The following is a 22,816-nucleotide window of genomic DNA, read 5'->3' on the forward strand; positions in this document are numbered from 1 at the left end:
TACTGATAAAGTAAGCTTAATACAAAAGGAACTATACATACAATTATGTTGCAAAATTACATGCAGTGTGTATATCTCTGTGTGTATATGTATGTATATATATAATATATATTATATATATGTATGTAATATATATATATTACATATTGCATATTGTATTCTAGCTAGCCTGAAAGCAGTTGTACCAAACATTAATAGTGGTTATCTTTAGGTGGTTGGATTATGGGAATTTTTTTATCTATTTAATTTTCTTTTTGTTGCTTGTTTTTCTTTTTGCTGTGTTGTCTTGTCTTCAAAATAAAAATACTTTTTTATTCCTGATTATAAAACAACTGTAAAATATTTAGGTAGTACATAAAGACACCAAATGAAAAGCAAAAACCATTCAAAACCCCCTACTGGCAGACACCGCTGTTAACATTTTGGTGTAGTCCTTCTGAATTTATTTCTACACAAGTCCCCCTACACTCACACACATTCATACAGTACAGAAACAGAATCAAACATACATGTGCTTCATAGTCTGTCTTCTTTTAAGCTAATAGACTTTATTAGAACAATTTTAGGTTTACAGAAACAACAAACATAAAGTGCAGGGAGATGACACCACCACCCTTACGGCAGAAAGCAAAGAGAAACTAAAGAGCCTCTTGATGAAACTGAAAGAGGAGAGTGAAAAAGCTGACTAAAAACTCAACGTTCAAAAACCTAGGATCATAGCATCCAGTCCCATCATTTCATGGCAAATAGATAGGGAAACAATGGAAACAACGGCATACTTTATTTTCTTGGGCTCCAAAATCAATGCAGACTGTAACTGCAGCCATGAAATTAAAAGATGCTTGCTCCTTGGAAGAAAAGCTATGACCAGCCTAGACAGGGTATTAAAAAGCAGAGACATTACTTTGTCAACAAAGGTCCATCTAGTCAAAGCTATAGCTTTCAAGTAGTCATATACAGATGTGAGAGTTGGACTATAAAGAGAACTGAGTGCTGAAGAATTGGTGCTTTTGAACTGTGGTGCTGGAGAAGATTCTTGACAGTCCCTGGACTGCAAAGAGATCCAACTAGTCCATCATAAAGGAGATCAGTCCTGAATTATATTGGAAGGACTGATGCTGAAGCTGAAGCTCCAATACTTCGACCACCTGATGCAAAGAACTGACTCATTAGAAAAGACCCTGATGCTGGGAAAGATTGAAGGCAGGAGGAGAAGGGGACGACAGAGGATAAGATGGCTGGATGGCATCACTGACTGGATGGACATGAGTTTGAGCAAGCTCTGGGAGTTGGTGATGGACAGGGAAGCCTAGCGTGCTGCAGACCATGGGGTCACAAAAAGTCAGACACGGCTGAGCAACTGAACAACAACATTCCTCCCTACACGTACACCCATTGCCTCTGCAATTAACATCTTGGCATGGTAAATCTGTTACAACTGATGAAACAATATTGGTATATTATTAAATAGGGTTTACAATAGGATTCACTCCGCTATGGTTTTTACCAAATACATAGTGTCATGTATCCACCATCAGAGTAGCACACAGGAAAGTTTCACTGTCCTAAGAGTCACCCGTGCTCCACCTATTCAGCAGTCCTCACTCCTCCCCCAAACCCCAGCAAGCTCTGATCATTTTACTGTCTCCATGGTTTTGCCTTTTTCAGAATGTCATATAGATGGAATCATTCAGCATGTAGCCTTTCAGATCAGTTTTTTTCACCTAGCAATATACATTAAAGTTTCCTCTGTGTCTTTTCTATCTTTTTAGGATGTGATAGTTGTTTATTTTTTTAATTGCTGAATAACATTCCATTGTCTGGATGTACCACAGTTAATGCATCTATTTATTTACTGAAAGATGTCTGGGTTGCTTCCAGTTTTTGGCAGCTATGAATAAAGCTGCTATAAAAAGGCATGTGTAGGTTTGTGTGCAGGCAGAAGTTTTCAACTCCTTTGGATAGACACCTAGAAGTGTGATTGCCAGTCATATGATAAGACCATGTTTGGCTTTGTGAGAACCTGCCCAACTGTCTTCCAAAATGATTGCTGTAGCCTGCATTTTAATTAAAAATCTAGTATAGACATCTTTCCATATAAATAAATAATAATTGCTTGGTATTCCATACTCTATACTATAGTTTATTTAACCATTTGTCTATTATAGGCCTCAAGGTCATTTCTAATTTCTCACTACTGCAAATGATGCTGAGATAAACATTCTCATACATACATCTTTGACCACATGTTTAGTTATACCTGGGGGAAAATCTGAGAAAATTTGTAAAGCATATGTAGTTCATATGTAGTTCTGAGGAAAGATTATACAAGTTTACTCTCCCATTAGAAGTAAATGAAAATGCTATTTCCCCTTTGTCTCTCATAATTAATCCTCTTCAACCTTACCAATCCAACAAGTAATAAATTGCTTCTCAATGTGTGTCAGCTTATCTTTCTTTAATAGCTCAAGAGGTTCAACACTTTTTCAACTTTGTTGATTATTTCCATCTCTTTCTTTGTTAATTCTGTTCATATTCCTTTCACTTGTGCTGTTTGAATATGCAAAAAACATTTTTTTGCTTCCTAAAACTCTTCATATATCTTATTTCTGCTTTATAATAAGTAGTTTATAAGAATATGTACTATCAGTTTAACCACTGTTAAGAACAAGGGGAAAGAAACATAACATTAAATGTATATACAAGTTTCAGGAAGGGTGAAAAAAATAGAAAAAGGAAATTCAGTGTTTCTGTGATGTGTGTTGTTTTAAAACAACTAGTGTAACTTTCATAAGTGAGGATTTTATTTTTTGTTTATTTTGTTTTGTTTTGCTACATTAAATTTTCATATGGTCAACTCCGTGGACCTTCTATTTTGTTTTCTGCTTTGTTATCACATTTTAACAGGCTTTCTCTAGTCAAAGCATTTGAGTACAAATATATTTACTTAAATATTTACCCTGTGGTTTAACGTATATAGGCTGTGCTGTGTTCAGTTGTTTCAGACTCTGCAACTCTTTGGACTATAGGGCTGAGGCTCCTCTGTCCATGGAATTTTCCAAGCAGGATAGCTGGAGTGGGTTGTCACTTCCTCCTCAGGAGATCTTCCTGAGCCAGGGATTGAAACCGCATCTCCTTCGGCTCTTGCTTGCAGGCAGATTCTTAACCCACTGACCCATCGGGTATGTATTTCAACATTAAAGTCTTCAATCCATTTGCAATTTTTGTCTGTAAAGGTAGGATCTCAACTTTTTTTTTTTTTTTTTAACAAATATCTAGCAAATTGTTACAACACTGTTTATAAACAGGTGATCTTTTTGGCCACTTTATCACATGCTAAATCTTCACATGTATTTGGGCCAATTCCTGAACTCAATATTTTGTTGCATTTTTTCCCCCTGTGGCTCTTTGAAGCTAAGACCACACTGTTTTAATTACTGTAGCTTTTAATATCCCAGATAACCCCATGACTCACCTCCTGCAGGTCTTTACCCAAATACCACCTTTTCTGTGAGATCCTTCCCAAGCAGCCTACTTACAGTTGCGGTTTCCCTCTCCCCTCTCCCCTGCCCTCCCCCTGCCACAATGCAGTCTCTTCTTTGCTTTATTCTCCTCCTTAGCACATGTCTCCATCTGACATCCTAAGTGTTATATTTATTCATTTGCTTATTATCTGTAATCTCTAAACTGAGTTCTACGAGATGACAAGTTTCATGAGAACAGGGATTTTATTCTCTTGTATTCACTTTTGTATCCCCAGTGCCTGGAACACTGACAACAAAAGAATAGATTCTCAAAAATATTTGTTGAATGAATGACTATCTGGTAGAGAAAAACATACTACATACAACCACTACTCTTTTTTTTGTTTGTTTTTGAGACTTCACTAGTTCTTTTTACACAACCATTCTTCCATGAAATATAGTATTAGGCTGACCAGGTCAAAACAGAAAATCCATGAAATTTTGATTAGTCTCAATTCAGTTGCTCAGTCCTGTCCAACTCTTTGCAACCCCATGGACTACAGCATGCCAGGCTTCCCTGTCCATCACCAACTCCCAGAGCTTGCTCAAACTCATGTCCATCCAGTCAGTGATGCCATCCAGCCAACTGATCCTCTGTTGTCCCCTTCTCCTCCTGACTTCAATCTTTCCCAGCATCGGGGTCTTTTCCAATGAGTCAGTTCTTCGCATCAGATGGTCGAAGTATTGGAACTTCAGCTTCAGCATCAGTCCTTCCAATATAATTCAGGACTGATCTCCTTTATGATGGACTAGTTGGATCTCCTTGCAGTCCAAGGGACTGTCAAGAATCTTCTCCAACACCACAGTTCAAAAACATCAATTCTTCAGCAATCAGCTTTCTTTATAGTCCAACTCTCACATCCGTATATGACTACCGGAAAAGCCATAGCTTTGACTAGATGGACCTTTGTTGACAAAGTAATGTCTCTGCTTTTTAATATGCAGTCTAGGTTTGTCACACAAGCAGCCTGGGTGGCTCAAATGGTAAAGCATCCGCCTACAATGCAGGAGACCCGGGTTCAATCACTGGGTTGGGAAGATCCTCTGGGGAAGGAAATGGCAACCCACTCCAGTACTCTTGCCTGGAAAATCCCATGGATGGAGGACTGTGGTAGGCTACAGTCCATGGGGTCGCAAAAAGTCGGACACAACTGAGCGACTTCACTTTCGCTTTCAGGTTGGTCATAGCTTTTCTTCCAAGGAACAAGTGTCTTTTCATTTCATGACTGCAATCACCATCCGCACTGATTTTGGAGCCCAAGAAAATAAAGTCTCTCACTGTTTCCATTGTTTCCCTATCTATTGGCCATGAAGTGATGGGACCAGATGTCATGATCTTAAGTTTTTGAGCATTGAATTTTAAGCCAGCTTTTTCACTCTCCTCTTTCAGTTTCATCAAGAGGCTCTTTGTTCCTCTTCAGTTTCTGCCATAAGAGTGGTGTTATCTGCATATCTGAGGTTATTGATATTTCTCCCGGCAATCTTGATTCCAGCTTGTGCTTCCTCCAGCCCAGTGTTTCTCATGATGTACTTTACATATAAGTTAAATAAGCAAGGTGACAATATACAGCCTTGAGATACTCCTTTTCCTATTTGGAACCAGTCTGTTGTTCCATGTCCAGTTCTAACTGTTGCTTCTTGACCTGCATACAGATTTCTCAGGAGGCAGGTCAGGTGGTCTGGTATTCCCATATCTTTAAGAATTTACCACAGTTTTGTTTTGATCCATACAGTAAATATCTTCCCTTTTCTCCTTTGCTTTTCACTTCTCTTCTTTTCACAGCTCTTTTAAGGCCTCCTCAGACAACCATTTTGCTTTTTTGAATTTCTTTTTCTTAGAGATGGTCTTGATTCCTGTCTCCTGTACAATGTCATGAACCTCCATCCATAGTTTATCAGACACTCTGTCTATCAGATCTAGTCCCTTAAATCTATTTCTCACTTCCACTGTATAGTCATAAGGGATTTCATTAGGTCATACCTGAATGGTCTAGTGGTTTTCCCCACTTAGAATAGCAAGGAGCAATAAGGAAGACTTCCTCAGCTATAAATGCAAACAAAAGGAGGAAAACAATAGAATGGGAAAGACTAGAGATCTCTTCAAGAAAATTATAGATACCAAGGGAATATTTCATGCAAAGATGGGCTCAACGAAGGACAGAAATGGTATGGAACTAACAGAGGCAGAAGATATTAAGAAGAGGTGTGTGTATTACACAGAAGAACTGTACAAAAAAGATCCTCACAACCCAGATAATCACAATGGTGTGATCACTCACTCACCTAGAGCCAGACATCCTGGAATGAGAAGTCCAGGATGGACTAAGTGGGCCTTAGGAAGCATCACTACAAACAAAGCTAGTGGAAGTGATGGAATTCCAGCTGAGCTATTTCAAATCCTAAAAGATGATGCTGTGAAAGTGCTGCACTCAATATGTCAGCAAATAGGAAAACTCAGCAGTGGCCACAGGACTGAAAACAGTCAGTTTTCATTCCAATCCCAAAGAAAGACAATGCCAGAGAATGCTCAAACTGCACAATTGCATTTATCTCACAGCCTAGTAAAGTAATGCTCAAAATTCTCCAAGCAAGGCTTCAGTAATACATGAACCATGAACTTCCAGATGTTCAAGCTGGTTTTAGAAAATGCAGAGGAACCAGAGATCAAATTGCCAGCATCTGCTGGATCATGGAAAAAGCAAGAGTGTTCCAGAAAAACATCTATTTCTGCTTTATTGACTATGTCAAAGCCGTTGACTGTGTGGATCACAATAAACTGTGGAAAAATCTGAAAGAGATGGGAATACGAGACCACCTGACCTGCCTCTTGAGAAAGCTGTATGCAGGTCAGGAAGCAACAGTTAGAACTGAACATGGAACAACAGACTGGTTCCAAATAGAAAAAGGAGTATCTCAAGGCTGTATATTGTCACCTTGCTTATTTAACTTATATGTAAAGTACATCATGAGACACACTGGGCTGGAGGAAGCACAAGCTGGAGTCAAGATTGCCGGGAGAAATATCAATAACCTCAGATATGCAGATGATACCACCCTTTTGGCAGAAAGTGAAGAACTAAAGAGCCTCTTGATGAAAGTGAAAGAGGAGAGTGAAAAAGTTGGCTGAAAGCTCAACATTCAGAAAACTAAGATCATGACATCTGGTCCCATCACTTCATGGCAAATAGATGGGGAAACAGTGGCTGACTTTTTTTTTTTTTTTTTTTTTGCTCCAAACTCAATGCAGATGGTGACTGCAGCCATGAAATTAAAAGACGCTTACTCCTTGGAAGGAAAGTTATGACCAACCTAGACAGCATATTGAAAAGCAGAGATATTACTTTGCCAACAAAGGTCCATCTAGTCAAGGCTATGGTTTTTCCAGTAGTCATGTATGGATGTGAGAGTTGGACTATAAAGAAAGCTGAGCGCAGAAGAATTGATGCTTTTGAATTGTCGTGCTAGAGAAGACTCTTGAGAGTCCCTTGGACTGCAAGGAGATCCAACCAGTCCATCCTAAAGGAGATCCATCCTGGGTGTTTTGATCATCAGTTCTGAAGGAGTGATGTTGAAGATGAAACTCCAATATATTGGCCACCTCATGCCAAGAGCTGACTTATTGGAGAAGACCCTGATGCTGGGAAAGATTGAGGGCAGGAGAACGGGATGACAGAGGATGAAATGGTTGGATGGCATCACCGACTCAATGGACATGGGTTTGGGTGGACTCCAGAAGTTGGTGATGGACAGGGAGGCCTGGCGTGCTGCAGTTCATGGCATCACAAAGAGTCGGACGTGACTGAGTGACTGAACTGAACTGAATTGATCCAGTCAAAGGCTTTGGCCTAGTCAATAAAGCAGAGGTAAATGTTTTTCTGGAACTCTCTTGCTTTTTCGATGGTCCAATGGATGTTGGCAATTTGATCTCTGGTTCCTCTGCCTTTTCCAAATCCAGCTTGAACATCTGGAAGATCTTGTTTCATATACTGTTGAAGGCTGGCTTGGAGAATCTTGAGCATTACTTTGCCAGCATGTGAGATGAGGGCAATGGTGCAGTAGTAGAATGAACCATTCTTTGGCATTGCCTTTCTTTGAGATTGGAATGAAAACTGACCTTTTTCAGTCCTGTGGCCACTGCTGGGTTTTCCAAATTTCCTGGCATATTAAGTTCAGTGCTGTGACACCATCATCTTTTAGGATTTGAAATACTTCAACTAGAATTCCATCACCTCCACTAGCTTTGTTTGTTATGATGCTTCCTAAGGCCCACTTGACTTCACACTCCACGATATCTGGTTCTAGGTGACTGATCACACCATCGTGGTTATTTGGGTCATGAAGATCTTTTTTGTACAGTTCTGTGTATTCTTGCCACCTCTTCTTAACATCTTCTGCTTCTGTTAGGTCCATACTATTTCTGCCATTTACTGTGCCCCTCTTTGCATGAAAATTTCCCTTGGTATCTCTAATTTTCTTAAAAAGACCTGTAGTCTTTCCGATTCTATTGTTTTCCTCTATTTCTTTGCATTGATCACTGAGGAAGACTTTCTTATCTCTCCTTGCTATTCTTTGGAACTGGGCATTCAGATGGGTATATCTTTCCTTTTCTCCTTTGCCTTTCATTTCTCTTCTTGTCTCAGCTATTTGTAAGACCTCCTCGGACAACCATTTTGCCTTTTTGCATTTCCTTTTCTAGGTGATGGTCTTAATCACTGCCCTCTTGTACAATGTCATGAACCTCTGTCCATGGTTCTTCAGGCATTCTCTCTATCTAATCTAATCTCTTGAATCTGTTTGTCACTTTCACTGTATGATTGTAAGGGAATTTGTTTAGGCCATACCTGAATGGCCTAATGAATTTCCCTACTTTCTTCAATTTAAGTCTGAATTTTGCAATAAGGAGTTCATAATCTGAGCCACAGTCAGCTCCCAGTCTTATTTTTGCCGACTGTATAGAGCTTCTCCAGCTTCAGCTACAAAGAATATAATCAATCTAATTTTGGTATTGACCATCTGGTGATGTCCATGTGAAGAGTTATCTCTTGTGTTGTTGGAAGAGGGTGTTCGCTCTGACCAGTTCATTCTCTTGACAAAATTCTGTTAACCTTTGGCCTGCTTCATTTTGTATTCCATGGTCAGACTTGCCTGATACTCCAGATATGACTTCCTACTTTTGCATTCCAGTCCCCTATGCTGACAAGGACATTTTTTTTTTATTAAATTTTTATTTTTACTTTATTTTACTTTACAATACTGTATTGGTTTTGCCATACATTGACATGAATCCACCACGGGTGTACATGAGTTCCCAGGACATCTTTTTCTGATGTCAGTTCTAGAAGGTCTTGTAGGTCCTCATGGATCCATTCAACTTCAGCTTCTTCAGCATTAGTGGTTGGGGCATAGACTGGATTACTGTGTTGAATAAAGTGATTGTTTTAGGAAAAACTGACAGCTTTACAGTCTCAGATACTTCCAAGTAAGATTCAGTTATTCACTTTTTCAGCTCTTCTTTTATATCCCTCAGTGTAGGTTAATGATTTTCTGTGTAAGGGCCCTATATATTTTACATTGATTGCTCCTAGTCATTTTGGTATGTTTTCATTATTATTCATGCACTTATTCAATAAATGTTTATTGCTGTCTCCCACATGTCAGGCACTGTTTCAGGAGCTGGGAGAGCAATAGTGAACAAAAATTGTTCTCTCCCTTCATGGTCTTCGTGTTCTAGTGAAAATGGAATTCTTTTTTCCCTTATATTTTTTAACTGGTAATATTTGGTATATAAAAGAGCTTTTGAGTTTTATGTACTTACTCTCGATCTTTTTACTAAATTCTTTTACTGCCTCTAAAAGTATTTTAAATGACTTTCTAGTTTCACCAAATAGACAAATCTACCCTCAGATAGTGAAAACTTTGCCATCTCTTTCCAAACATACTTATTTCTAGTTCATTTTCTCCTTTTATCTATTAGCATAGTGAAGTTTTCTAATAGAGTCCCTGTGTTTATCCCATACTTAATATTTTGGAAATTAATTCCATTTTAACAGTCAGGAAGAAAAGATATTAAAAATATTTTTTAATCTTAGGTCCATATAAGCTACAGAAATTTTAAGTATCAAATTATCTGATATGATTCAAATATTTGATTTGATACAATTGACATTAGCTGGGGACAGCTGATGCTAAAGTCATTTTGAGAAAATACTAATTTTTTTTCTCTTTGCTGCCAGATTGTTGATGTAGAATTAATAAAAAGAAAAGAAGACAAATTGGTTGAGGCCTAGAGGCTTAAATAATTCATTGAGTCAGCTATTGCTGAATCTATCTGTTAAAGTAAAATATAAAATCATGTTTCACCGTTGAAATTAGAAAACATTAAATCTACTTATTTCTTTTATATTTATATTTGCCTATTACTAATATAAACATTGAAATAGCTACAAATTTAATTCGTATATCCAATTCCATTAAAAAAGGGTTGCCTGAGTAAAGCTTTACACCACATTTGTAAACTAAGTTTTTCTGAGTCATTTGCCCTAATAAAATAAAACAGGGATGAAGAGCAGTGATACGGCACCCATTTCTGCAGCTGAAGAAAATGAGACTTGGCAGACCTGAGTGTCTTCCTCATGCTCACGCCATGCACACAGAGCCCAGTCTCAAACTCTGGTTTTCTGCCTCACGTGAAATATTCTCTTCACAATGCTGTCCCTTTCTTGCGGCCTTTTCTACGTAATTAGAAATACTCAAATGTGTTTCCTCACTTACCTAGGAAATTTTGTTAATTGCTACCTTTCCCTATTATTTTAGCAGGAAATTATTTTTTATAAAACTCACATGTGGCTTTTGATTTTTTGGTGCCCTTTTCCTGAAGGTTCAAATAATGAACGTATGTTTGAAGAGTAAATTCTTACAACAGTCCTGCGTGAGGGGAAGCAGAAATGATGAGCCTTCTGTGATGTAAATCAACGTTCTCATTGTTAAAAAATAGATGCACTCATTCATGAGTGTCACAAAGCACTCCAAACTGAATAGGAAGGAATCTCTGAGTGGAACTGATAACAGCCAAGCCTGGAGAGGAAGCAAGACAGCCCGTTACCAGCTATTGAAAAGTTCCATGAAAAAAAAAAAAAAATGACATACAGCAGGAAATTCCTGACCAGTAGTGTAATCTCTTACATAAATGTGTTGGCAGATAAATGGATTTTTATGATTTTCGCTTACGCCCACTGTTCATTGCCCCTTTACATATGTCACCTTGTAACTGTACTGTAACTTCACTCTAACTCTGTTTAATGGTCTGATTCAATAAATTTTAAGTTCATCTTAATCCCTTCAAAATATTCTTGGCCCTTTGCCCAAAAGTAGGGGAAAGCGTAACTAAAATACCACAAGAAACTTGATGTAAGCTAATTCTAGGAAAAGTATATGGAGGATAAAATGCAGTAATACCCTAATTTACTATTATAGTAAAGAAAATAGGCAGTGGAAATTTTAGTGTAGTGACTAAGGCCATAGCTATAGACCTATGGAACTAAAAGAGCAGAAAGTAAATGAAATAAATATGTGTTAAAATCCTGGCATATGTTAAATACTAACCTAAATGTTTTACTTACATTTTCTCATTTCATTTTTATAACAACACTGCAAAATGACTATTAGGCTTATTCCACAGAAGCATAATAGAAATTTCAAGAAGATGAAGTTATATAATCCATACCCTCCCACCTCCGCGGCAGACCTCGATTTAGTAATTCCTGGCGCTGCCACTTGCTGCCTACGCAACCCTGGGCCAAGTGTGAGCTTAACTTTCCTCACTTGTAAAATGAGAATGAAGACACCGACCTCACAAGGTTACTGTGAAGACATTTAATAAACGGCAAAACTAAACACATTGACGATTACTACTATCAACACAAATAGTTTAACTAATAAGAGAAAGTGATGGGAATTGATTTCCAAATTGTTTTCTAGGACACTTTGTTTTTCAGCGCTTGATTACGCAACACTGATCTGTGTTTTCCAGGCAAGGTCTTTCTGGTTGAGCATCAGTGAATCATTTCCTTCATATTCAGATGAAAGATATGCCTGGTTAGGTCAGGTTCCACCCTGCTTTATCTTAACAATCCATACATTGCAGGTAAGCAAACAATTAAGATTGTTAAGAATTTCACTCCTAGGAGACCAAGATTCCCTCTCTGCAGATATTTCCAGCACAAAAAGGGGAACTGTAGGGTCACTGACCTACTGACACTGAGTCTACCATGACAAGTTCTATGCCAGTAAAGTGAGAGGCCGGGGAAATGATTCCAGTATTTCTGCCTTTCATGTGAACTAAACTCAGTTTGCAAATGAAATCTCATGTAGCTCTACAACATAAACGACAGATAATAACAGCAATATTTTATCAAAATATTTTATTGGTCCAAATTTGTCACATACGTTTATTATAAAATTAATAAAGGAAAATGGCACGGTTTAAGGAACACAAAAAATTTTGACATTGGAGATTATTCATGATAGTGATATACATCTTAATGCTCAGTGCGCCAAAATTTCATTTTGTTTTGTTTACACAAAATTGAGATGTCTGATTCACAAGTAATTGCAGATGAGAACAGTTTATGTTAGTTGGTTTTTGGTTTGGTTTGTTTTTGTGGTGACTGTAGGTTTGGATGTTTTGTTCTGTGTTCATATTTAACAGTTTATATTGCTTTTCTATTAAGCAATTAGCCAGAGAGACTTTATTTGAAAATGTGCACAGGTGTAAGTTACTAGCCATACAGTGTGAGATCACCATAATTAATATTGCTCTGAAGGTCTATGTCAATAAAATAATTGTTTAGGTGGAGAACTCAAGAGAATCAGCCGAAAAACTGTTACAAACAATGAAGATTTGTATGGTGAAAAATGTAATATGGAAAAATCAAGTTTTCATATACACAAACAACAATCAGAAGATGCAATAGAGGAAATCACTCTATTTACTGAAAAAAAGGTTAAAATCCTTCAAGATTAACTCAATAGTTATTTTTTTCAAGACTCAAACAATTGGAAAGGCATATCATGTTTTTGGTTTAAAAGACTCAGCATCTTAAGATGTAAATTCTCTCAGAAGGTAATTTATGAATACTAGGCATCCCACTCCCAAAATTGCTAATAGGATTTTTTTCAGACTAGGCAAGCCAATTTTAAAGTTCCTGTATAAAACTAAATAAGCAATAAGAGCCAGTAAAAAGTATCTAAGGAAAAAAAAATTTTTTTTAAAGAATAAGGAAGGGTTGATCATACCAGTTATTAAAACTGATGGGAGAGAAGAAAGGAAGAAATGGAAGGAGGGAGAAATTTAAACATAGAATTATCTGGAATTGCACTGAACATCTCAGAAGAAATTTGCTATATTGCTTCATTCTGTGGAACAGAATTATATGCCTTTTGTATCAGTTTTACATTTTTTTATCACTACATACATGCATGTATGAGCCATTCAAAAACTTTAAAATAACTTTAATATACAGATATAAATTGAATAAATGAAGGCTGTAATAATCTGCAAAGTTAAGGGAAACATATATCAATTGCATTTAAACACCTACAATCCATTACATGTATTAGATTTACAACCATAATCTGTGATTAGTTATACTTCTTAACAGAAAATAGTTTATAATGTGGTATATTTTGAAAGTCTTCCCTGCTGCCTCAGCAGTAAAGAATCTGCCTGCAATGAAAGAGATACGGGTTCGATCACTGGGTCGGGAAGATCCCCTGGAGAAGGAAATGGCAACCCACTCCGGTATTCTTGCCTGGAAAATCCAGTCCAGGAGGTTGCAAAGAGTTGTGCACGACTTAGCAACTAAACAACAATATTTTGAAAACTTCATCCTAGAATCTAGGCCACTCTAATATTCCAAAACCATATAACATTAAGCCATAATAATACTCAGCATAAGTATTTTCTTAATAGGAAAGAAACTAAAGGTAAGAAAGGAACCAGTTTCCATAGCTGCTGCTTTGGAAATAGGTTAAAATACAGTTTTCAATACAAATATATTACTTTTCCCCTCCTTTGTCACCAGTATACAAATGTCTTTTTATAAATTTAATGGAATAAATGAGCAATTATTAAATTAGTACTTTTAAATCTTAAATTTCAGCAGAATTCCAATGATACTAGGAGGCATATAATCGCAAACCCTTAACATTAATCCTGGTACATAGAGGCACTCAAGAAATATTTGTTGAATAAACACTACTAGTATTATGTCTTCCTTAGTGGCTCAAACAGTAAAGAATCCAGAGTTTGGAGTTCGATCCCTGGGTGGTGTCAGGAAGATCCCCATGAGACGGGAAAGGCTACCCACATCAATATTCTTGCCTGGAGAATTCCCTGGACAGAGAAGCTTGGCCAGCTACAGTCCATGCTATCTTTTAGAATCCTAATGTCGTTAAGTGGATTTTAAAACTGGTAATTGGGATTTTTTTAAAGGTAATGGATATCTTTTAAAGTCAATTTGAAAAGTCAAAATCATAGGAATTTCAGGGCAAAAGTAACCAGAAAAGAGTGTCCTTATTTTAAATAAATATAGCAAAAGTATTCTAATCATTCTCCAATGGTCACTTGGCCATGCTGCTGCTGCTGCTAAGCCGCTCCAGTCGTTTCCGACTGTGCGACCCCATGGACGGCAGCCCACCAGGCTCCGCCGTCCCTGGGATTCTCCAGGCAAGAACACTGGAGTGGGTTGTCATTTCCTTCTCCAATGCATGAAAGTGAAAGGTGAAAGTGAAGTCACTCAGTTGTGTCAGACTCCTAGAGACCCCATGGACTGAAGCCTACCAGGCTCCTCCATCCATGGGATTTTCCAGGCAAGAGTACTGGAGTGGGGTGCCATTGCCTTCTCCGCATTTGGTCATGAGTAGAGATCTATTTTATTCTTTTAAATAGTTACACAGTGTTCCATTACATAAATATATCAGTGTTTGTTCAAAACCAGAGAGCACCACAAAATGTATTATTATAAAAAGGTACATTATTCTTTGCAGCATTATAATAGTAATAGCAGAAGTCTGAAAACAGTCTAAGTATTTATCAATAGAGGACTGGTTTTGGACAAAAGCAAAAATCAAAAGTGGGACTACATCAAACTGAAAAGTTCCTGCATAGCAAAAGAAGAAAGTGAAAGAAAGTGAAGTCACTCAGTCATGTTCGACTCTCTGCAGCCCCATGGACTCTAGCCTACTAAGCTCCTCCATCCATAAAATTTTCCAGGCAAGAGTACTGGAGTGGGTTGCCATTTCCTTCTCCAGGGGATCTTCCCAACCCAGGGAACGAACCCAGGTCTCCCACATTGCAGGCAGACACTTAACCATCTGAGCCACCTGGGAAGCCCCGGTGGGCAAAAGAAGCAACCAGCAAAATGAAAAGGCAACTTACAGAATGGGAAAAAAGTATTTGCAAACCATCTGATAAAGGTTAATATCCAAAATATGTAAGGAACTCATACAACTCAATAGCAAAATATCGAACAATCCTATTGAAAGATAGCCAGAAGACTTGAACAGATATTTTCCTCAAGACAGCATACCAATGGCTAACAGGTGAAAAAGGTGCAGATTGCTTTTTTGGAGCTGTTTATTTGTAACTCTTCCTTTCTCTTTGTACTTTAAACTCCTACGATAGGAATTTGAAATTGGTGTTGATGTTTGACTGTGCTTCTGAATAACTTATTTTTACTCTCTGATGGCATTAGATTTGGAGTGTTAGATCTATCAGAATAAAAATAACAAACTAGACTTGGGGAATATTCAGAAAAAAAAAAAAAAAGCCAAACTTTCTTCAGCCATAAAAGAGGAGACCTTGCAACATGCAGCAACGTGGATGAAACCTGAGAGCATTGCACTAAATGAATTAAGCCAATCCCAAAGGAACAAATAGTGCATGATTTTATTCCTATGAGGTATCTAAAATAGTCAGACTCAGGTTAGAATGGAAGTTCCAGGAGATGGTGGAAGGGGAAAGGAGGCGTTGCTAATCACCAGGTATACAGTTTGACGATGTATATGCATGCTGACTAAGTTCTGGACGTATGCTTTACAATACGGTGCCTAGAGTTAACAATACTGTATTGCCCACTTTAAAATACTATATTAATATATTATACTGTTAAAATACTGTATTGCCCTCTGTTAAGAGGGCAGATCTCGTGTTAAGTTTTCTTACCATACTACAATAAGAAGCCGGTCTCATTCCGGGTGCAGGGCTGTGCATATGCTGAAAGTGAGTCCAGGTGAAGGAGCAGGGGTTGCTGTGTCCATCTCCTGCTTAGTCATTGAGTGGAATGGCAGGTGAGATCACCAGCACGGATTTCTCCTGCTTTAATTTCTTTTATTTTGGTGTTATTGTTGTTGCTTTTTTCCCAAGTACATGTAGGGAACCCTATTTTTCACTTCAGATATATAGAGTAGATTTGAGTCATATTCACCTACGGTACACTTCCTGTGCAAAATTCTTCCACTTGTGTAAAATAACTAAAAGTACATAGGTGTGTGACCCTATGGACTGTAGTCCAACAGGTTTCTCTGTCCATCGAATTTTACAGGCAAGAATAGTGGCGGGGGTTGCCATTTCTTTCTCTAAGGCATATTCTGACCTAGGGATAGACCCTCATCTCTTGCCACTGTGCTACCTGGGAAACTCTTCACATATCCACATACATACTTACCTGTACATAGACTATCTGAAGGGCCACTCAAGAAACTGGAAATGCAGGTTACCTTTGCCAGGAAGGACAAGGTATTTGAAGAACTAGAGTCACAAGGACATGTTTCACTCTGTAATATCTTGGTGTTATTCAAATGTTTTACCATATATCACATTCCTTTAAAAATACAAGTGAAAATACTGTTTAAAAATGTACAAAACATCTGATGGTTTAAGATTTATTAATAGCTGTAAGCTGAAGACTGATTAACCTCCTGCTAATAATGACTTACTCTTCCTCTTCCCCAGTTCTTAACTTTTGGAGCTCATAGAGTCTTTAAAAGTTTGATAAAACTAAAAACCTCCCCCAATGGAAAACAGATACATACATATACATAAACCCATGAAATGGGTTTATGAACCCTCAGTTTAAAGCTGTTACATTACATCAACACCTATCTGTGAGATTCTTGCCACAAAATGTTCAACCTGAATCTATTCATGAAGATATAATCAGAGACATTCAACATAAGGAATATTCTCCAATTTAATCAGCATAAATTCTTCAAAAATTCAATATCATGGAACACGGCAAAGCAAAATACAAATCTAAAGAAAATAAGACACACACAACTAAATACAATGGGTGAACTTTGATCAAATCATGATTTGGGGAAGAAAAGAAATCTATAAAAGATATTTGGGACAACTAGAGAAATTTGAATATGGATTCTATATTAGATGCCATTATAGGATTATTATTTATTTTAAGGGTGTGATCATACCTATTAAACAATCCGCCTGCAACTTACTTTATAATTTAAACCTATTGCACACAGTGCAAATGAATATAACTAAATGTTAGCCACTGTTAAAGGTTAGTGCCTATAGAAAAGGGTATTTTTTCACACTATTTTTCTAACTTTTCTGTCAGTCTGAAAGTTTTCTATAGAACAAGTTCCCTTCACTCTCCCCTAACTGTGGCAGAGCACCATCACCAGATTTCCCCCTTCTTGCCACTCACCCATTGGGCTTTCCACCTCCAACTGTCTTGCCAAAATGCATTGTTGATTCAAGAAATCTAGCACTTGATCCATTTCTTCCACACATATTATGAAGCGTAGGCAGCATCTCACCCTCAGCCCAGGCTGCCTTTGCCTTCGTCTCTCTTGGCTAAGCCATAAGGAACTGTGCTGTTATCAACTTTATAACTCCAGGATTACAAATGCAGTAAGAGGAAGCAATAAACATTTACTGAGCTGAGACTTTGGGCCAGTGTCCCTGATCTTTAGTACCTATTGTACTACTCGTTAGCAAAGTAGGTAACAGATGTCACAGGAGGATGAAACAAATGCTGAAACCAAACCCCCAAAATCAAACTCTAGGGTCACCTCTCCCATGAGTACAGATCAAAAGAGTCTGGCTCACAGTAGCTTTGTGCCACGTTAGCAAGAGTATGGGAGCACAAAGCATGCTCCAAGTAGAATGCAGTTAAGGTTTTTGCACTGCCATCTGTGCCTGCTGCTGGCTTTACCCAGCTTCCACCTGTTAGCTTTTTATTCTCCAATACTGCACTGATAGCATTTTCTGTAATGAGGGAGCCACAGAGACCATCACTGGCAACATAAGCACCATCCTACTTTAGAGTAAATAAAACTATTTCAGGCAAATTGGAAACTAAGTGACAGAAAGTGTCACAGATGGGAAACACTGGGAACAGGAAGGGAAGGCTGCGTTGCTCATCATCCCTGAGGTCCGTGATGGAGTCGATTCTGAAATGCTGGCCATACATCCAAGCTGCGTATCGCCATGCATATGCAGAATAAGCCAACTGAATTGCATTCCTCTTTGGGAAAACACCAATACAGTATACTAACACATATATATGGAATTTAGAAAGATGGCAGTGACGACCCTGTATGCAAGACAGCAAAGGAGACACAGCTGTGTATAACGGACTTTTGGACTCAGAGGGAGAGGGAGAGGGTGGGATGATTTGGGAGAATGGCATTCTAACATGTATACTATCATGTAAGAATTGAATCGCCAGTCTATGTCTGACGCAGGATACAGCATGCTTGGGGCTGGTGCATGGGGATGACCCAGAGAGATGTTATGGGGAGGGGAGGTGGGAGGGGGGTTCATGTTTGGGAACGCATGTAAGAATTAAATATTTTTAAATTATTAAAAAAAATAAAACAATATTGCAAAAAAAAAAGGTAGAGGGCTATTCTAGATTAAAATATACTAATAAAAAAAAAAAAGATGTTCCTGTACTCTCCATTACAACCAAAATCAAATCTATCCACTGCAATCGGTATTGCACTTTTTAAAAAATGTTTCCTTTTAACTTTACTCATTGCCCATTATTTTTCCTCTTCTCTTTTCCTGTACCTTCCTTTCTCTTCAGAGGAGTCTCTAGAAAGAAAACACATGACCCTCAATCTGGGAGATCAGAGAATCTGATTTACCATCTCCAACTCCCTGCTAATACTGGAACCTTTGACCTGACTAAAGGAAGAAAAATAGTGATACATGTTTCACTGCCTAAGTAGTTTCAACTCCCACCTCTTTCTGATTTGGAATCCAATCTTCCCTGGTGGCTTAGAGAGTAAAGCATCTGCCTGCAATGCAGGAGACCCAGGTTCGATCCCTGGGTCCAGAAGATCCCCTGGAGAAGGAAATGGCAACCCATTCCAGTACTCTTGCCTGGAAAATCCCATGGACGGAGAAGCCTGGTAGACTACTGTCTGTGGGATCACAAAGAGTTGGACATGACTGAGCAGCTTCACTTTCACTCTTGATTAAGCTTTAAAAATAAACAAAGAAATGGAGATGTTTGCAGAGTAATGGCAAAGCACACTGGCCCAAGACAGCGATTAGGAACTGGGTGAAATAATATGTTCCCTATCGTATTCTCTTTCTCACCGTCAGGTGCTTCTTCATCTTTCTGCCCTCTCCCCTTTTTTTCCCTCTTTTGACCCTCCCCACATTCTGTGCCAGTGTCAATTACTGACTGCCAAAGCTGAAGAGCCTGACTTGCTGAAACTATTTCTGTCTTGTGGAATCAAGGCTATGAGTTCCCTTCTCCTTTTCACTCCTTTGTCAGCAAGAAGGTTGAGCCCAAATTAGTCCACAGCAATCCACTGGCTCTACATCCTCTGATGCTTGCTGGGCAGTGCACTGTTCCAGGTATAAGCAAAGAGGAGGAAGCCTCATCCTACCTGCAAGAAGCCTCTGCTCCAGCAGAGGAAAGCATGCCTGCCAACAACCAAATCTAAGGCAAGGGAGAATCACCGAGGGACAAGTGATTAAATTTCAATGAGTTCGACAATCCCCACCAGGAGATTTTACCGTAGAAAATTTTTTTCTACAAACACTTCAATAAACAAGAGTACAAAGTAAAGATTTATTGGATGCCACACAAAAAAAATCCTCAACCTCAAAAAGCATCTCTCCTTTTTGCAAGGGGTGGGGTGTTGCACAGGAAAAATGCTTATTCTTTAGCACAAGAGGAACTAAATAGAAGATCAGAGGAACTTCTTATAAAGCTATGTTTCCACCTCTTAGTCAGGAAAAACAACACATACCAGCATGTATCTGATGATCTCAGTGGCTCAGTATCCTTTTCCTGCGTTGGATATAGCACCAGGATCATTCTAGTCTTAACTATGCTGTCACTTCAGTCGTGTCTGACTCTGTGTGACCCCATAGACGGCAGCCCACCAGGCTCCCCCGTCCCTGGGATTCTCCAGGCAAGAACACTGGAGTGGGTTGCCATTTCCTTCTCCAATGCATGAAAGTGAAAAGTGAAAGTGAAGTCGCTCAGTTGTGTTTGACTTCTAGCAACACCATGGACTGCAGCCTACCAGGGTCCTCTGTCCATGGGATTTTCCAGGCAAGAGTACTGGAGTGGGGTGCCATTGCCTTCTCTAGTCTTAACTATACCACTGATAATTATGACTTTTGGACAATCCAAGCCATATCGAAGTGAGGACTATTGAAAGAACTTTAAAAATATTACAAATCTCATCAATAGCACCTTCATTCAGACTCAGTTTGGCATGGCTATTGGTCCTGAGAGTTCCAGGAAGGTAATTTTAATAGATGAATGCTCAAGAAGATCACGGGTTGTGCCTTTCCCAAAAGATGCTGCACTTAAAGCTGCATAAATTGTCTAGGGTCTCCCAGGTCATAAGAAGGGAGATTCCCTTTCACTTCTTTTAGTTCTCCAGGAAATGAAGTGAGTTCAGAGAAAGGGGAACTGGGTTAATGAACTAAAGAAACATTTGTCTAGAGTTGGGCAACCCTAATACATGGAACTGATACATGGAAAGGGCAACACCGTTGGGAGAAGGCAGAAATCCAGCAGAGAAGAGAGTGCCAATAGAGGCAGCCATCTGAGGTCTCTGAGGCCCCGACTATAAATAACTGCTTTCCCCCATGTTCCTGTCACCTCTTTCCAAAATGAGAGTTGGATTCCCAGTCAAAAGTTAAACCTCAGTCCCATGCCTTCCTCTGTCTAACCTAACCTTCTCTTTCCTAATTCGATATGGTGGTGGGCCATCAATCAGCAGGAGGTCCAGAGTCAGGCGCCTCCCTGTTGGATTCCTGCCTTCTATTCCCCAGCTTCCTGAATCTCTGAGCTGTCACTTCATCTGAAAAATGGAGCACTGATTATGATGATGATAACTAGCAACCATAAAATAGGTACTAATCTTCAGGGGGGAAAGTCAGGGCAGTATTAATTATTATTAGAAGTAATTATACTTCTTCCTTTAGAGATGAAAAATTGCAGTTCTGAGAGGAGTTAGTTAACTTATCCAAGGGCTAATCCTTGCCTATGCTTATAAGTGGAAGTGTTAGTCGCTCGTTCGTGTCTGACTCTTTGTGACCCCATGGACTGCAGCCTGCCAGGCTCCTCTGTCCATGGGATTCTCCAAGTAAGAATACTGGAGTGGGTTGCCATGCCCTTCTCCAGGGGATCTTCCTGACCCAGGGATTGAACCTGAGTTTCCCACATTGGAGGCAGATTTTTTACCATCTGAGCCACTAGGGAAGTCTTGGTTATAATACCTGCCTAAACAGGATACTGAAAGGGTTAACATTAGTGGGTATGCCTACTAGTGAACACTACTGACATTATTTTTGGTGCTATTGCCTTCTGTGATGATACTTTTGTTTTGTTGCTTTCCGCTCTCTCCAGATCCTGGGAGTTCTGAGGCCCATCCCCAGGCACAAATCATGAGCCCATGCACCCACAAGTCTAAACCAAGGCCTTGGGGACAATTTTGAGCACCAGATAACAAAACTGATAAACCTTTCAGATATTTCATTGTTGAAATATACCTGTTAAAAGTAAAATAAAAATTAAGAAAAAAAACAGAAATAAAAACTTTTAGAGCTAATAAATCAGTTCAGTAAGCTTGCAGGATACAATAAGATCAAAATACTAAAATCAGTTGTATTTCTGTAAACTAGCAATGAACAACCAGAAAATAAGATAAACAAAATGCAAATAGATGAATAGATTTTAGTTAATAGAATAAAAAAGTTTTATAGATATGGTTTCTACTTCCACATTGCAACTAACCTTCAACAAACTATCACTTTCCTAGTTTTGAAATGTCAAAGAAAAATATTTCTATCCCTAAAGGCTATTAAAATACTTCAACCCTTTCAAGTACAAAATATATATACATATATACTTTCTGAGTATGAATGAGATTATCAAGAGGCAAGGGAATGAAATTCAGTACTAACTCTACCTAAAAGGGTCCCCAGAGCTTGTGTTTTCTTAGAGTTCAGAATGACAAAAGACAAGAAATATTGTCCTTATGTGTCCCACTTAGATTTCCTAAATTAAAATTATCCTATGCCAACTTTCAACTATCCAAGCTGTACTTTTGCTCCATTCTTATCTTTTAATTCACGTTTGACTGTCATGAAATAACTACAATAAAGGTTTAAACCTCTGACATGCCAAGATGCCCATCAGATTAAACACAGCAAGCATTTAGCACACATATGGAGAATTCCCTAAGTAATATAGAATTATTACTGCATGTCATCACTTCCTTCCCATTGCCAGCTAATATCCCCATGTCTGAAAGTGTATCTCCAAGCTACACATCTATTAATAATAGTGTGCTCACTGCCTTCCTTCCTCTGGTACGCTGTCTGTAACCTTGACCATTTGAAGGCTGACAAAATAGGACCATCAGCATACGTTTATGAAACTCTAGACATCTTGTGAGAGATTCTGTAGTTATTAAAAGCAATAAAAAGTGACAAGGATAGTTCTAGACTATAATACTGCCTGTCGAGAGAAAAACATCACCCTTCCCAGAAAGGACCTAGAGACATAATTAGGAGATAGAAAAGACACATTAACAAGAAGCTGGGGCAAAATATAGAAGCAATGGAAAGTGCCTTCTCGCCAACTTGCCTAATTGACATCCCTCAGTCCACATCCAAAGAGTCCAGGTAAGAGTGAAGACTCCATGTCCAAAATATGCAGCGTGAAAGAACGCCCAGCCTAGTAGCCCTCCTGAAGAGGGGCCGGCAGGAGTTTCTAGGAGGAAATGTG

At 38.6% G+C, this 22,816-nt stretch overlaps 1 long non-coding RNA gene across 1 annotated transcript in view; it reads right to left on the minus strand.

The window, feature by feature from the left end:
• The window catches only part of LOC121819119 (uncharacterized), a 57,313-nt gene extending 39,904 nt beyond the window's left edge, over positions 1–17,409 (minus strand). The window contains exon 1 of the long non-coding RNA XR_006059334.2: positions 17,252–17,409. This is a non-coding gene — a long non-coding RNA (uncharacterized LOC121819119). The remainder of the gene's footprint in view (positions 1–17,251) is intronic.
• Positions 17,410–22,816: the final 5,407 nt, after the last annotated feature.

Source organism: Ovis aries, chromosome 3 (genome assembly GCF_016772045.2).
Source record: "Ovis aries strain OAR_USU_Benz2616 breed Rambouillet chromosome 3, ARS-UI_Ramb_v3.0, whole genome shotgun sequence".
Taxonomy (NCBI): domain Eukaryota; kingdom Metazoa; phylum Chordata; class Mammalia; order Artiodactyla; family Bovidae; genus Ovis; species Ovis aries.